This window comes from Myotis daubentonii, chromosome 5, assembly GCF_963259705.1.
Source record: "Myotis daubentonii chromosome 5, mMyoDau2.1, whole genome shotgun sequence".
NCBI lineage: Eukaryota > Metazoa > Chordata > Mammalia > Chiroptera > Vespertilionidae > Myotis > Myotis daubentonii.
Window position 1 is genome coordinate 63,942,190 of NC_081844.1, and position 13,379 is coordinate 63,955,568.

The window sequence follows — 13,379 nt, forward strand, 5'->3', positions numbered from 1 at the left end:
TCCCCCCATACATTTATTTTTTTTCTTTTTATTAAAGAAAAAGGAAAGCTATTCAAAGAAAATCTACCACTGAAAGGTGAAGTTACGAGTCATGGAGCTCTCGGGTGTCAAGATTGTCTACGAGGACACACCAAACTAAAAGCAACAATCAAGCCCGATTTACTTACTGCAATGGAGTAACAAGAAATCAAAATAGATGACTGCACCCCAGTGTTCCATTTCTGCATGTGCAACAGCAAAGCAAGGTTCCATGACAGGCTGTGCAGACAGGGGGCATCCTCTGTGACTCCTTGGCAGTTAAACAGAACAGAAGGCCCCTGCCTTCTTATGGATACAAGGGACTGGGGAAATAGGGGAGGGCCAGGAGTGGGAAAGTACTGGGGCAGAGTGGGGACACGTATCCTAATCAAGACCCCCACTGCAGAGGTCTTGGCAGAGACACCTGAAAAGTGCCTCAGCCAATTCCCCTAATAAACAGACTTTTGAAGGAAGCACCTAGGCTGGGAATACAGATGTGTATGAGCATGGCTGGCCTGAGGAATCTTAAAGCCTTAATTGTTAACTTCCTCCAGGAATTCTAATGCACGGGCTGTGCACAGAGTATGTTCCCTAAGACGATAATTTTTCCCATGAGGCCTGCAAGGCAAAGCCTGTGCAATTGCCTACTGAAATGTCACCCCGGGAATTTTGGCCTGGAACTGGACTCCTCAAACCCTAGTGTAGAATGCAAAAATATATTCCATACTTCTGAAGACCTATAACCTTCACAGATTGCAGAGCAGAAATCTATTTCAGTGATGAAAAATAGTAAAACAAAGTTCAATTCTCCATTCTAATTTTCTACTTTATATATTGGTGAATTTAATATAAACATATTAAAGTGTTATATACTATAATTTCAGTGTCATAGAATGTGTGACCTCAGATGCTATAGGGTGTGACATTTACAATGTAGACAAAATTCTATTTCATCCTATGAATGCCTGCTTTCTTGGTTTGGAGTTCATTGCAGGAACAGGTAGTGCTTCTCTGAAAGAAAAACCGTGTGTCTTTTTTTGGAAGATGCATCATCGTGAAGCTAGAAAATATTGACTATGATGCAGTTATATACTGGCAATAATGAGGAATGCAGAATTATTATTGAGCAGAAAGTCTTTGCAATTAATAAATTGTTACTCATTAAAGTGAAATATAATAAAATTTTACCAAAGTAATTTTCTCTTCATTATGTAAATATTTCTGACCACATTGAAAAGCAACAAAAAGCAAAAAAAAAAAACAAAAAACAATCCTGTTCAGCTTTAAAGAATAGAGAAGTTGTACTAGCAGCAAATCCAATTATTTGCTTATCAAGAAATCACAACATTTAATCAAATACAGGTCTCCCATCTCATGTTTAAATTAGTTTTTTGAAGCAAAAAGAAATGTATGGGTTATATAAGTGGTTCTCAACCTTCCTAATGCTGTGACCCTTTAATACAGTTCCTCATGTTGTGGTGACCCCCAATTTCATTGTTACAAATTGAACATAATTAAAGCATAGTAATTAATCACAAAAACAATATGTAATTATATATGTGTTTTCCAATGGTCTTAGGCGACCCCTGTGAAAGGGTCATTCAACCCCTAAAGGGGTCGCGACCCACAGGTTGAGAACCGCTGGGTTATATAGACTAGTGAGGAAAAAAGAAACAGGAATTTAACATAGTTAATACATGAATATGTTATAGATATGTATACATCCCACACATGAATACAAGCCTTGATCCTTGAAAAGATACTATTTATAAGTTATTGAGTGATAATTTTAGTCTTATTGAAGTAATTTGGTGGTGGTATGTAAAATTTTCAACATTTATATCTTGAAATAAATTCCTTCATGCTTCTTTATTTATGAAATAGTTTTGTTACTTATGGTCCCATAATTTCAACAAATGTAAATATTGCAAAAAAGTGTAATAATTTAGTGTTATACAAAATCAAAATGCTCTTCTTTCAAATATGTTAGCATGATAATTTGAATTACAATGAACACATTTGTAAAAATTGGAGTTGTAGCTATGCAGTAGAACTAGATATATATATTGTCATATCAAATACAATATGGTTGCTCAAAACAAAGACTTCATTTATAGCAAACCAAATCATATTCCTGTGCTGATTCCTGTTTCTATTGCACTTGAACATTAACCATGTTAAAATGGAACCGACAGTGCTATAACAATATTTGTTGTTCTGCAAGCACATTTTTCGGTTTCCTAAACAGGCAAATAGCATAGTGAATTACATGGATCTTCTTAATGTTGAGTCAAAGACAGTTTCTTTTTGGTAGCAAATTATCTTTGATATTTGAATTGAAAACTCGATATAAGCAAACAGAGTTCCAGGGTGATTGATAAAGCAAAATCCAATTAGATTTGTCTCAGTTCCTTCTTCACAGCTTAATCAAATTTGTGAAACTTTATATAACTTTGAGGGAGTCATAATGTCACAACTGCTTTAAAATAAGAATACAAGGAAACTAAAACTAGTCTTAGTAGTTGTTTTACTCTATAAAATAGCAAGACCAAATTAGTTCTTTTATCCAGATAATACCCATTTCTGTTTCATCTACCCCATGTCCTATAAGCAAAATGAAAAGCTTTGCACTAGGGTTCAGAAATACCTGCTTGCAAGGGTAGAAAAAGATTTCACATTGGCCAGAAGTACATTCAAACTACAGGTGGATCTTCAAGCATGTGGATCTGAGTAGCATGCATTTGTGTATGCCCTTAGGAAAGGCCAGTTTTCTTAGATAATCTTGATACAGAATCCCAGTTCTGAAAATCTATGCAGAGTACCTCTGGCTTTGGTAATGTGACAAAATAAATAATCTGTCTTCAATCCACAAGACCGACCTCTAAAACCTAACCTGCTAGAAAGGTGGAATAAAATTTAAGAGGCATTCTGAATTTTCCCAAGGAAGAAAGTGAAATCCCCACAAATAAAACAAAATAGAACTTCAACACCGAATGTAGGAAAATGACCTGGCCCTGGGGCTACACACAGGTCTTAGTTGTTCCTTTATAACCTTTGGGAGGATTAAACACTGAGAGTCCCTGTGGAGCTGAGACCTTCACAGACTCTTACTCTGTGCACCTTTCACTGTGAATAGTCTGCCTCATTGCATGTAAGGATGATGAAGATAGTGTAGGGTTTCCAGAACCATTCGGTTAATATAAATGGAAACAAAATTCACTAGAGTCGAGTTCATTGTTCTGAATTTCAAGATAGGTTTTTCCACTTAGGTAGACATACTAAGAAACCCACATTACAAAATAGGTGTTGGCCCAGAAGGCAATGGTAAGCTTAGGGTACTAGGAAGAAGCAAGTGCAAAATCCCTTTGGCCACAAGATCCTTATAGGGAAAACCCTGGGAGGGCAAGTTTACAAATGCAAAGTTATAAAATACTGATACAAAAATACCCGTGTAAGACAGTCACAGCCATGACAAGCCAGAGGAACAGAACATCAGAGCTTTAGGTCATAACAAACTGGTGGGCATTATAAAAATGGACATTTAAAATGATTTAAAAACATAGTATACAATCAAAACTATAGGAATAAAAAGCAAAGGAAGAATATGAATATTTGGAAAAGAAATAAACATGAGTTTCAGAAGTGAAAAATTGCCAGTGAAATAAAACACCCAAGTTAAACCATTGATTAGAAACGTGTGAATAGAAAATTAGTGACCTAATGCTTATCACGTGCTTACTAAGCACACACGTGCTATTGAAATACTTGCTATTTTATTTTCTATTGTTTGTTGTTAATTTTATAAGTGTGTTCATTAGTATATTCTTGCTGGAATTTGTTAGAGCCAGTCTGCTTGTCATTGTGATCGACTCTACCAACTATTCTGCTGTATTGCCTCTAAGGAGATCATCCAGAATTTAGCAAAGAGAAATAACTCAATGGACAAGATGAGACATTGAGGTGTTGAGGATGAAATTAAAAAGTCTAACATGGCCGAAACCGGTTTGGCTCAGTGGATAGAGCATCGGCCTGCGGACTGAAAGGTCCCAGGTTCGATTCCGGTCAAGGGCATGTACCTGGGTTGCGGGCATATCCCCAGTAGGAGATGTGCAGGAGGCAGCTGATCGATGTTTCTCTCTCATCGATGTTTCTAACTCTCTATCTCTCTCCCTTCCTCTCTGTAAAAAATCAATAAAATATATTAAAAAAAAAAAAAAGTCTAACATGCATCTGCAGTCACTCTCTTCCTTGACATTTGCTGAGCCACACGCCTGGATTTCCAGCTTCTCTGCTGGCTGCTGCATCTCCCTCTTAGGCTTGTTCCTCCTCGTATCTCTGACCTCTTAACGCTGGACCACCCGGGGCTCAGTCTGCAGACCCTTCTCTTCTCTGGGTTCCTCACCCACTTAATAATCTCATATCGTTCAGAGCTTTAAATATCTTCATAAGGATTACTTCCACTTTCCCTTCTATGTATAGGTACATCACATATACAACTGCCGGAACAGTATTGCAAATTAATATGTGCAGAACTGACATGATGTCCCAACCCCAACCCCCAGGCTCCTCCTCTCAGTATTCCCTATCTTATGTCCTTTCAGTTCTTCAAGATACTCTTCTCTTGCTCTTATAAACTACATCATAACTCATCAGAAAATCCTGTTGGCTCAAGGGTCTCCCCACTGCTGAACACCTAGAGCACCCTGGCCCAAGTGACCATTATGATTATCCTGATAATTGCAATAGCCTCCTCACTGGACCCCTGCCTTGTCTTTGATCCACTTCAGTCTGTCCTGAATACTGAAGACTATATAATCCTAATTAAACATAAGTGAAATGGCATCCCATCTTTGCTCAAAGCTCACCAATGGCTTCCTAATTCATCCAGGAAAATAAAACCAAAACATTGTAAATAATCAGGCCACTATCAGCAGTTATTTCCTTAATTTTCCACAGTGGGTGGTCCTTTTTCACCGTTCTCAGTCATACAGGCCTCTAGTGTCCAGGCAGGCTCCTTCCTCAGCATACGTGCACAGGCTTTCTCTCTGAATGGAGCACGTGCTCCACAAATACCCACACGGCTTCTTCCTTTATCTCCTTTTACCCTTACTGTACCCACCATCTGTACAAAATTACAACCCTTAACCACTGATCATTTCCCAGGCCTGCTTTATTTTTCTTCTTAACACTAACTGCCATACCTAAAGTATATCTTTTAATTTTGTGTCTCTCAGTCCACATCTTCTAGAAGATAAACACCATATGACACTGCTGGGTCCAGGCACCCAGAAGAAGAGGTGGCCTCATGCAGGTTCTGAAGAAACAAGTAAGTTGCAGGGGCAGGTAGCTAGCGCTCCCAGTGCTCACACATACAACTGTGTGGTTGTCTTTCTTTCTCAACCTTTACAGCCTTATGGAAAGAAGAATATTGTTGAAAGTCCATACCACCCAAAGTGATCTATAGATTCGCACAAATCCCTATCAAAATCCCAATGGCATTCTCCACAGAAATAGGAAAAATTCCCACAATCCTAATATTTGTATATAACCACAAAATACCGCAAAAGCCTAAGCAACCTGAGAAAGAACAAAGCCAGAGGCATCACATTTTTTAATTTCAAACTACAGCATTTTCCCCTTACTGAAGGCGACCTATTCCAAGACCCTGGTGGATACTGACTAGTGGACAGTACCCAATGCTGTGTACACCAAACTGCCATTATCACTACTCTTGGGCTTTGGGACTGTTATTGAACACAAGCTCTGCCGTACCGTGACAGTGGGTCTGCTAGCAAACATGGTTACTAAATGACCAACAGGTGGAGGGCCATGTTACAGTGTGGAGATGCTGGACAATTTACAACTTATGAAGTGTTTATTTCTGGAACTTGCCAATATTTCAGACTGTGGTTGATGTGGGCAAATAACTGTAGAAAGCCAAACTACAGATAAGGGAAACTACCATATACCACAAGCCTATTTAGTTAAAACAGTATGGTACTGGCATGAAAATAGAAACAACAACCATGAAATGGAATAAAGAGCTCAGAAGACCCACATATATGGAAAATTAATATTCAACAAAGGATCCAAAAAATACCCAATGGGGACTGAACAGTCTCTTCAACAAATGGTGCTGGGGAAATTGAATAAACCCAGATAGAAATTTGGCTCCTATCTTACACCACTCACAAAAATTGAGTTGAAATGGATTGAAGACCTGAACATATTACCCAACACCATAATATGCCTAGACAAAAATACAGATTTTTGGATGTAACGAGAAAAACAGAAGTAAAAATATCAACAAATGGGACTACATCAAACTTATAGCTTCTGCACCGCAAAAGTAATAAAATGGAAAGGCAACCTATTGAATGGAAGAAAAGTTTTTCAAACCATATATCAGAAATGAGGTTAATGTCTAAAATATATAAAGAACTCATAACTCAATGTGAAAAAATAGCAGTCTGATTTTTAAAGGGTCAGAGGAACTGACTAGACAGTCTTCAAAGAAGACATACAAATGGCAAACACATAAATGAGAAGATACTCAACATCACTAATCATCAGGAAATACAAATGAAAACCACCTCACACCTGTTAAAAGGGTTATCAACAAGGATACAAGAGATAACAAGTACTGGTGAGGATGTAAGAAAAGGGAACACTTGAATACTGATAGAGGTGCTAATTATTACTACCCATGGAAGTCATATTACAATGAATAAATATATCAAATTAACAGGCTGTGCACTTTATACAATGTTATATGCAAAATATATTGTAATTAAAATACAGAAAGAGCAAAAATAAAATTGGAGCCAGAGGAATACAGGTTTGTTAGAAAATCACTTTCTTGTAAATTTACTTTTTTTGTCTCATGGAGAAACTACTTCACAGAAAAGGGAAGCTTAAATTATTAAATATTTTAAAGATAATGGAGCAGTATAATTAATTCATGGTTATATAATGCTCCTACCAAGTGAATATACTGGTGATATATTTATTAATACCATAGTACTAAGAAACAAAAAAAATTGTGTTTTATCTATCAGCTACTGTTCTAATTTTTGTACGATCCTATTCGATAAGCACTAGTCTTTTCTTTTTTTCAAATATATTTTTATTGATTTCAGAGAGGAAGGGAGAGGGGGGAGAGAGAGAGAGAAGCATCAATGATGAGAGAGAATCATTGGTCTACTGTCTCCTGCAAACCCCTTACTAGGGCTCGAGCTTGCAACCCAGGCATGTGCCCTTGACTAAAATTGAGGCTCTATCCACTGAACCAAAACCCAGCTCAGGCACGCTAAGCACCATTCATATCTCCATTTTACAGATGAGTAAAGTAAAAGAAAGAGAGGTTAAGTAATTTGCTCAGAGCTGAGTCATACCCACGCAGTAAAACTCCCCATTCCACACTTTTAACCAATCTACCAACAGGTTCTCAAATGTTTTGCAGAATTCCAGAGTTCCCTGAGAATCTTCATGGGTAAGGTCAAAATTATTTACAAAATAATGAGTCATTTTCCCCTTTTTCCCACTGTGTTGCTTTTGCATTGATAAAGGAAAAACTAGAGATAGGTATAAGTAGTGACACCTTAGCTTGAATCAAGGCAGTAATTAACATCAAAGTGCACGAGTAGTCATTATATCATCACCACCATGTATTTGCTTTTTCTTTTTTTTTTAAAAAGGCAATTTACTTAAGACTTTCCTTGATGAACCAGTAAAAGTTATTAATTTTTAAAATTCTAAAGACATAAAAATCATAGGTTTTCATTTGTTTGCTTGGTGTTTAGAGCTGCACTGGGCATTGGTTTTTACAAACAATGCTCCTTTTTTGTCCTCAAGATATTTTGTAATTTATTTTACAGAGAGCATAGTTTGGGGTATTATTTTATTACAACATAAATATAGGTGAAGCAGAATAATCACTGATAATATCAATGATAAAATATAGAAAATTATTAATAGAAATTGAGAATTTGGTATTATATTAGTGGCTTCAGTTATTCCTATTCTTTTTATCATTTACCCCCATGATATAAGTTGCCCAAAACAAATAAGCAAATATTCTTAGGAACCAAGTGTGAAAGACATTTTTTTGCATTGCTTCTTATATTTGCTTTCTTCTAGGGATGGGATATATGATTTAAATATTTACCCTGATACCTTGATGAACATCTTTCTCACCTATATGAGTAATGTGCTTACACATGGTTATACAATTCAGAAATAGGCAATTAATTCCACAAATGCCTCCATGACTGTCTATATATTTCATGAAAATGTTGTTACTACATTTGCCTCGGTACTCTGTGTTTGGAGAGTGCATCATACTTATCTGTAATTATTTTTTGTTAATTTATTATTCCCATTGGTTATTAATATCATTTTCCACATTTGCAATAGAATGTAATCAAACTAGATTTGTTGCCCACATTCAATAAGAAAGGCAGCATTAAACACTGTTTCTTGATTTATACTTAAAGCAGCAGCACTGCCATTTTACTAATTTTCTTTCTACAGGACGGGGCTAGAAGAGCATGTTCTTTTTAGTAAAGAGAAGAGGTGACATTTCTGATTTCATATTCTTTATGTTTAGTGCAGTAAACAAAATACATGAAGCAAAAAAGTGAAAATTCATTGTGACATTTTACTTTACTTCATAATTTAGATCTGGCTTTTTGGGTCTAGATTGTCCCTGGTTCACTCAGCTGCAATAATGACTTTATTCATCATAAAGCGAGTGAATGCAATGTTATTGCAATCACAAAGGATCAGAGGAATCAGAAGGTATTGATCTTTTCCCCTAAAAACTTCTAATCAAAACCTCTGCAACATGTAGCTGCTGGCTCAGAGTTTCTAAAGTTGAAAGCTGTAGCATGTGAACATTTTTCTTTCCAACGGCTATAACTTTATTTTTCCCACCCAACTCTAGAGGGAGGTTACAGGAAAAGGGGGGAAACAGTCAAACCTTAGCATTTTGTAGTCTTTCATGGACTCATCTACTGGTGATAACAAAAGACTTTGCCTACAGGCAAATGTCCACAGCAGCCCTTTCTCCCCTAGCTTGCCTACAAGCTCCGTTCCAGGCTAAACTCCTGGCTTTGGTTACTTTTCAAATCTGCATTTTCAACAATTCTATTTGAACACCAAGTCATTTCAGGTTTGCTAGATTTTAAAAAATTATCTCTAATACACCCCTGCTCCTAAACTACTAGAATGAAATAAAAAAAAATCTTTTAGAGCAATCTATATTAATAAAGTCATAGTAGACCCTACAGATTTCATCAATATTAATGTCTGCTTATTGGAAATTCTTCAAGAACAAGGAGGAAAACAAATGTGTTATAATTTTCACAGAGCTGACATTTGAGACTGATTCAGAAATCAAGTGTAAGGTAATAATTGAAATTTCAGATGGAGCAGAAAGCTCTCCTATGTATTCTGCAGTAAGAAAGGATCCTGCATGTTAATAAAGATGAATTAAATAATAACTTGGAAAACATAATTGTATACAAAGAAGAGAGAAATGGAAAATAAAGCTAGAAAATCCTTGAGACTGGCCAATATTTAGACCAGATTCCAGTAGAGAAACTGTAAGTTGACACTAGAACCCCTTAAAATGCTAACATTCTGATTATTTTTATATAGCAAGTAAGTTAGTATATATCCTAAATGTCTCAAAATTACCTTTTTCACACACTTCATTGATTCCATGTGAAACACTGTGGCATATAGAACCCAAGGCTGGGTGGTTCTTATGGGGGTTGTTAAAGTCAAGCTTAAATGTCCACAGTGACAAAAACAGGAAAACTACTTCTGACAGATGCTGTCTAAGGAGATAGGCACAGGGATTTCACCCATTCACTGTTGTCCCATATTCTGCGGCATATTTACCCAACTTCCTGTGGATGTGTTTATACGCAACAAATGTAAATTTCAGTTCATCTGTATCTCATTTTCAAACATCTCTAAGTTTCTGAAACCATTTTCAAAAAATCTGTCAGAAAATTTATTTTTGCTTGAGGGTGTTTCTGACTATGTTATAATTCTACTGGGGTTCTTATTTTATTTTTAGCACTATTTTCTTTCTGATGATATGTTGAAATGTTACATTTACATATTTTTATTAATATTCAAGTGGAAAATAAATACATGCATATAATAAAAGGAAGCAAAAATGGAAAGATTCTTTTTTAGGCAAGATTCCACAGAATCTTTTTTGATACACAAACATTATTATTTTGTTCATCCTACCATAATTTGGTTATGAATAGGCACAAACATTATGTTTTTAAGAAAAATTAAATCATGTTTTATATACATACATGTTTCCTCTCATGCAGTTTTCTATTTTCAGTAAAAACAATATATATTTTGGCTCAATCCATATCAAATTGGATCAACTTATTTTAACAGCAGTGGTTTGAATATTTCCTTTTACAAATATATAATAATTTAATGAGCCTTATATAAATGGGCACTCAGTTCATTACTAGCGTTTTGCTAATACAACCTTTGCTTAGATGAGAATCTTGGAACATGTATCCCTGTACAAGTGGCATTGTATGTCCTTTCACTAATAGAGTGTGGAAGATGGGACATTGTACTCCTTTTGTGCTGTGGGAAGCAAGTTGCCAATAAATCCAACTACCAGAGACTAACATGCCTTTCCAAAATGCAGAATGGGGTATAAATATAACACAATGTTTTAGCTACTAATTTTTATGGTAGGTAGTTACATAGCAATTGATTACTGAAAAAGGTTTCATTAAATTTAAGACTTTTTGTTCCTCAAAAGACACCACTAAGAGAATGAAAAGGAAGTCATGGACTGGAAAACATTTACTAACATACAAACAAACAAGCACTTCTATTCAGATTATACAAAGAGCCTCTGCCAGTCAATGAGAGAGAGAATGGCTACCATCAAAAAGACAAGAAATAAATGCTGTCAAGGAAATGGGACAAAGGGCCTTGTGCACTGTGGGTGGAGTGTACATTGGTTAGTCCCTATGGAAAACAGTATGGAGGGAGATTCTTCAAAATAATTTAAAATACCACTATCATTTTATCCAGCAATTCCACTTCTGGCTATTTATCTAAAGAAAATGAAAACACTAACTCTAAAAGATACCTGCACCCCTGCCTTCATAGCAGCATTAGCTACTACCATAGCCAACCTGGAAACACCCTGTGTCCATCAACAAATTAATAAGTAAAGAAGCTGTGATATATTAAAACACTGGGATGTTAATTAGCCATAAAAAAATCCTGCCAGCTGGCCTGCATAGCTCAGTGGTTGAGCGTTGACCTACAAACTAGGAGGTCACAGTTCGATTGCTGGTTAGGACACATGCCCAGGTTGTGGGGTGTGCACAAGGCAGCTGATTAATGATTCTCTCTCATCATTGATGTTTCTCTCCCCCTCCCTTCCTTGCTCTGAAATCAATAAAAATATGTATTTTTAAAAATTCTGCCATTTGCAAGGTCAATGGACCTTGAGGGCATTATGCAGAGTGAATTAAGTCAGGCAATGAAAGTCAAATACTGCAGGGACCTCACTTACAGTGGAATATAAAAAACAAACTCATAGGAGAGAGATCAGATTTATGTTCACCAGAGGTGGGGGTTGGACGAAAGCAGTCAAAAATTACAAATTTCCAGTTATAAAAGAAGTACTAGGATGGAAGGTACAATATTATGGCTATAATTAACACTGCTGTAGAGATTTGAAAGTTATTAAAAGAGTAAATCCTAAGAATTTTTTTCTTGTTTTATATCTATACTAGAGGCCCGGTGCACCAAATTTGTGCACAGTGAGGTCCCTAGGCCTGGTCAGCGATCAAAGCACGAGCAACTGGCATGGAAGGTCAGGCCCCAGCTGATCTCTGGGCCTTGGGCAGCAGCTGGGCCCCCACATGCCCCGCTCCACCTGAGTCATCGGGCCCCTGCAGCTCCCTCAGCGTCTGGGAGCCAGGCAGCAGCCCCACCCCCCACCACCGCTGCTGACCGCTGTCTGCAGGGCAATCAGTGGGGCAGTTGGGCCCTGCTCATACCTGCCTTGGCCTGGCACCGTCCGCTCACCTGCTCCACCATCCCGCTGTAGTCCTGCTTTCATTGGGACCTATCGGGGCCAGCAGCACTTCCACTGCCGCCCACTGCCAGTGCCATGTCGCCAACGCCCACCATGTTCCATGCCGCCCCCTGGTGTTCAGCACACGTCATTGCAAGTGGTCAAACTCCCGGTCAAGGGGATAATTTACATATTAGGCTTTTATTATAAAGGATGAGATGATGGATGTTAACTTTTTGGTAATCAAGTAACATATGTAAGTCAAACCATTATATTGAATACATTAAACTTATAAAGTGCTATATGACAATTATATCCAATTGAACAGGGGAAAAGTCTCAAAAAACAAAAATAATAAACAATGACATGAAATTGTACATTGTATAATGTCTCCATATACTGTACTGGTATACATAAACATAAAATGCAATGGTTAACTTAGGCTTGCTACAATGATGGGATTGAGTTTTACCAATTTAATTTTTTAAATATCTTTTCAATAAAAACACATTTTAAACCAAGCAACTATGTAGTAAACCCTCCCTCAGTTATAAATTCATGGTATTTCAGGCATGTCCTATGCTACTTTGTTATATTTGATTACTTCTTTAATAAAAAATTTAATCACTAACTCTTTTGGAAAATATGTATTAAACACTACACATGGCAAGTATTATTCTAGGCACTGTGGATACAATTATGAGGAAAACAAAAAAAAAGCAAATAAATAATAGCTAATATTTTAGTGGAGGAAATGACAAATATAAACACATATAATGTATTTTTAAAAGTGGTGCTGTGGGTAAAGGAAGAAAAGAGGGATGAAAAAGGCGACTTGGGAGAGCCCCTTTAGAGCGGTCAGGCCAGACCCAACGAGAAGGGGAGTGTCCACAGAGTTGTGAGAGAGACAACACAGGAAGCTGCAGAAGAACGTTCTACGCATGAGCAGCAAGTCATTCAAAGAGGAGAAGCAGCGGTAGAAAAGCCGGTACGCTGGGAACATCTAAGCCAGGAGAGTATACGAGAGGATGAAAGTATAGGAGATGAGAGTGAGATAAATTATCAATATTCTAACATTTCTTCTGTATACTTCCAAATGGAATACATTTAGGGGGAGAGTATAGGAAAGACACAAATTACCCATTTACCCTCCCCTTGTCTTCCGTGTATCTTCAGCTCCTGTAAAATAGGAGCTGGATGAATACTTATTTAAGAGAGTGATCCAATTGTTTTAGTTTATAATTATTTGAGAAAATAGCAATATACATCTAAGATG

General features: G+C 36.9%; 1 protein-coding gene across 1 annotated transcript in view; it reads left to right on the plus strand.

Annotated features, from left to right (window-relative positions):
• SLC7A11 (solute carrier family 7 member 11) overlaps positions 1 to 820 on the plus strand; it is a 239,333-nt gene extending 238,513 nt beyond the window's left edge. Inside the window, exon 14 of the mRNA XM_059698019.1 lies at positions 38 to 820. The gene's annotated coding sequence lies outside the window, so the exon portion shown is untranslated. The remainder of the gene's footprint in view (positions 1 to 37) is intronic.
• Positions 821 to 13,379: the final 12,559 nt, after the last annotated feature.